Below are 5,205 nucleotides of genomic sequence, written 5' to 3'. Positions count from 1 at the left end.
AGGAGGAATTTCTCATTCAGTATGTGGATGGACCGACTAGAGAGGGGGCAAAACTTGACCTCGTCTTGGGAAATAAGGAAGGGCAAGTGATAGAAGTGCTAGTGAGGGATCACTTTGGGACAAGTGACCATAATTCCATTAGTTTTAAGATAGCTATGGAGAATGATAGGTCTGGCCCAAGAGTTAAAATTCTTAATTGGGGCAAGGCCAATTTTGATGGTATCAGACAGGAACTTGCAGAGGTAGATTGGGGGAGACTATTGGCAGACAAAGGGACGGCTGGTAAATGGGAGGCTTTTAAAAATGTGTTAACCAGGGTGCAGGGTAAGCACATTCCCTTTAGAGTGAAGGGCAAGGCTGGTAGAAGTAGGGAACCCTGGATGACTCGAGATATTGAGACTCTGGTCAAAAAGAAGAAGGAGGCATATGACGTACATAAGCAACTGGGATCAAGTAGATCCCTTGAAGAGTATAGAGATTGTCGAAATAGAGTTAAGAGGGAAATCAGGAGGGCAAAAAGGGGACATGAAATTGCTTTGGCAAATAATGCAAGGGAGAATCCAAAGAGATTCTACAGATACATAAAGGGGAAAAGAGTAACTAGGGACAGAGTAGGGCCTCTTAAGGATCAACAAGGGCATCTATGTGCAGAGCCACAAGAGTTGGGTGAGATCCTGAATGAATATTTCTCATCGGTATTCACGGTGGAGAAAGGCATGGATGTTAGGAAACTAAGGGAAATAAATAGTGATGTCTTGAGAAGTGTGCATATTACAGAGGAGGAGGTGCTGGAAGTCTTAAAGCGCATCAAGGTAGATAAATCCCCGGGACCTGATGAAATGTATCCCAGGATGTTGTGGGAGGCTAGGGAGGAAATTGCGGGTCCCCTAACCGAGATATTTGAATCATCGGCAGCCACAGGTGAGGTGCCTGAAGATTGGAGAGTGGCGAATGTTGTGCCCTTGTTTAAGAAGGGCAGCAGGGAAAAGCCTGGGAACTACAGACCGGTGAGCCTAACGTCTGTAGTAGGTAAGTTGCTAGAAGGTATTCTGAGAGACAGGATCTACAAGCATTTAGAGAGGCAAGGACTGATTCGGGGCAGTCAGCATGGCTTTGTGCGTGGAAAATCATGTCTCACAAATTTGATTGAGTTTTTTGAGGGAGTGACCAAGAAGGTAGATGAGGGTAGTGCAGTAGACGTTGTCTACATGGACTTTAGCAAAGCCTTTGACAAGGTACCGCATGGTAGGTTGTTGCAGAAGGTTAAAGCTCACGGGATCCAGGGTGAGGTTGCCAATTGGATTCAAAATTGGCTGGACGACAGAAGGCAGAGGGTGGTTGTAGAGGGTTGTTTTTCAAACTGGAGGCCTGTGACCAGTGGTGTGCCTCAGGGATCGGTGCTGGGTCCACTGTTATTTGTGATTTATATTAATGATTTGGATGAGAATTTAGGAGGCATGGTTAGTAAGTTTGCAGATGACACCAAGATTGGTGGCATAGTGGATAGTGAAGAAGGTTATCTAGGATTGCAACGGGATCTTGATCAATTAGGCCAGTGGGCCGACGAATGGCAGATGGAGTTTAATTTAGATAAATGTGAGGTGATGCATTTTGGCAGATCGAATCAGGCCAGGACCTACTCAGTTAATGGTATGGCGTTGGGGAGAGTTATAGAACAAAGAGATCTAGGAGTACAGGTTCATAGCTCCTTGAAGGTGGAGTCGCAGGTGGACAGGGTGGTGAAGAAGGCATTCGGCATGCTTGGTTTCATTGGTCAGAACATTGAATATAGGAGTTGGGACGTCTTGTTGAAGTTGTACAAGACATTGGTACGGCCACACTTGGAATACTGTGTGCAGTTCTGGTCACCCTATTATAGAAAGGATATTATTAAACTAGAAAGAGTGCAGAAAAGATTTACTAGGATGTTGCCGGGACTTGATGGTTTGAGTTATAAGGAGAGGCTGGATAGACTGGGACTTTTTTCCCTGGAGCGTAGGAGGCTTAGGGGTGATCTTATAGAGGTCTATAAAATAATGAGGGGCATAGATAAGGTAGATAGTCAACATCTTTTCCCAAAGGTAGGGGAGTCTAAAACTAGAGGGCATAGGTTTAAGGTGAGAGGGGAGAGATTCAGAAGGGCCCAGAGGGGCAATTTCTTCACTCAGAGGGTAGTGAGTGTCTGGAATGGGCTGCCAGAGGTAGTAGTAGAAGCGGGTACAATTGTGTCTTTCAAAAAGCATTTAGATGGTTACATGGGTAAGATGGGTATAGAGGGTTATGGGCCAAGTGCGGGCAATTGGGACTAGCTTAATGGTAAAAAACTGGGCGGCATGGACTGGTTGGGCCGAAGGGCCTGTTTCCATGCTGTAAACTTCTATGATTCTTCTATGATTCTATGATCTTCACATACGCACACATATATACACACACACTCACATACATACACACACATACACACACATACATACATACATACACACACACATACACATATACACACACATACATGCACACACGCACACATATGCACACGCACACATACACACAAATACACATATGCACACACACACACACCCATACATACACATACACACACATGTGCACACACACATACACGTGCACACATACGCACATGCACATACACACACGCACACATACACACATACACACACATACATAGGCGCACACGCACACATACGCTCACGCACACATACGCACACACACACATACACGCACATGTACACACATTCACACGTACACACACACATACACACGCGCACATACACACGCACACATACACATACACATTCATACACACGCACATACATACAGACACACAAATACACACACACGCACACACACACACACGCGCGCGCACACACGCGCACACACACACACACACACACATACATACACACACATGCACACGCACACACATACATACACGCACACGTACACACACGCGTACACACGCACACATGCACACATACACATACATATACATACACACACGCACATACATACACACACACAAATACACACACGCACAAGCACACGCACTCACATACACACACACGCACACATACACACACACACATACACGCACACGCATACTCACACACACACACGCACACACACACACATACACACACACACCCACACACACGCATACATACACGCACACACATGCACACACACACACACACACACACTCACATGCACACACATACATACATGCATACGTACGCGCACACGTACGCACACACACATACACATGCACACATACACACGCACACATACACATACATACACACACGCACATACACACACACAAATACACACACACGCACACACACGCACGCACACACATGCACACGTGCACACACATGCACACGCGCACACACATACACATGCACACGCACACACATACACATACACGCACACATACACACTCACACATACACACACACACACACACACACACACACACTCACACATACACACATGCTCGGGGATATAATTTGTTCACATCCACCTCAAACTTCCATCATTTTGTAATGTTATAGACTTAAGATGCGAGAGAGAGAAGCACCAAAGGGGAAAAGCTGAGGAAATGCAACTATTTCCTGAACAATGAAATACCGGGGTGAGGGCGGAGTTTTTGTTTGAATCTCAGAATTATTACGGTGCACAATGGGGCCATTTGGCCCATCGGGTCTGCACCGGCTCCCCCCCCCCCCCCCGTACTCCCTGCACATTGCAGGGTTGTGTTGATGTGAAAATTGATTCCTCCAATGCAGCAACATTTTCCGATTGAATTCACCCCCTTGGCGGGGGGGGGGGGGGGGGGTGGGGGGGGGGGGCGGTGGGAAGGGGGGGGGAGCAGAATGTGTGACTGACGAGCCATCACATTTCAAACCTCTTCATGTGCAGGATTAATGTTCCTTAACGGAACACTTCTGTCACCTGCCTTTTCACAATACAAACTCTGCCCTCTTCGGCCTGCTGCCATGACAACTTGCAATTCTTGTTTCATTGTGACATTGGAAGAGTTTACAACAAGAGATATAAATAACCAGCTCTCCTCAGTGTGTCAACCTGGGGTGGTGAAAATATTAAGAGGAGGAACTCCGTGAAGACCAATTGGGGCAGATTTTCAGAACTAGACTGATAATCTTTTCAACCCATTATCTGTACCTCTGTCCGTACACGCATTATTGGGGGACGTCCGGCAGTGTTCTGTGTGGGGGAGGACGTGTTCAAGGCAGCTCCTGCTGGAATACTGCACTTTTTGACCTTTTCTCTTATTTCCAGCAGGTATATTCTTTGGAAAACCCACAAAATTAATGGGATAAGAATCCTACGCAGAAATGCCCAGAAAGGTCAGGGGGCAAAAAGGCAGAGAGCAGAAGTTTGTCGACAGAATCCTCAGCCTTAGAGATTCGGTCCAGGAGGGAAAATGTTTGAATTGTGGGACTGCCAGAGGGGATGGAGGGCCCAACGTCCGCGGAGTATTTTGCAGCGATGTTCGGGAAGATTGTGGGAGAGACTGGATTCCCGTCACTTCCCGAGTTGGACCGAGGCCACCGTACACTCTGGCAGAGACCTGACCCTGAGGATCCACTGGGTGTGGTGATAGTGAAGTTTCATAGCTTCAAAGGGAAAGAGCAGGTTCGGAGATGGGCGAAGGAGCAGCGAGACTTCAAATGGGAAGGCCACCCACGCCATCAGGCTTTACCAAGATGTAGGAGCGGATGTGGCGAAGAAGAGGGTTGTGTTCAACAAAGCCAAGGCTGCTCGTTATAAAAGTGGAGTCCGCTTTGGTATGGTGTACCCAGCATGGCTAAGAGTGACTTTCGAGGGAAAGGACTATTTATTTGATGCGCCGGGAGAGGCAGACTCCTTTGTAAAGAAACATGGGTTGGGTGCGGTGTGATTGAGGTTTTGGGGTCTTGGGGACAGGCATGTTGAATTGTTGGGGTTCCATGTTTATTTTTGCACTTCTTCTTGTTGTTGGAGTTGAATTTTTACAGATTGGGCTTAAGTTTGGGGTTTACTTTGATGTGGGGTTCTGTTCTGTTGGTCCTGAAAATATATAGCTCCCCTGTTGGAGTGCAATGGTTCATGGGGTTTTAATATTTTTGTTGTTTGTAACCATTTTTTCTCACTCTGGTTGGGAGCCTCCCTGCTAACCAAAGAGTC

The sequence above is a fragment of the Scyliorhinus torazame genome, chromosome 25 (genome assembly GCF_047496885.1).
Source record: "Scyliorhinus torazame isolate Kashiwa2021f chromosome 25, sScyTor2.1, whole genome shotgun sequence".
In the NCBI taxonomy this organism is placed as follows: domain Eukaryota; kingdom Metazoa; phylum Chordata; class Chondrichthyes; order Carcharhiniformes; family Scyliorhinidae; genus Scyliorhinus; species Scyliorhinus torazame.
Note: the sequence above shows the minus strand (reverse complement) of the source record.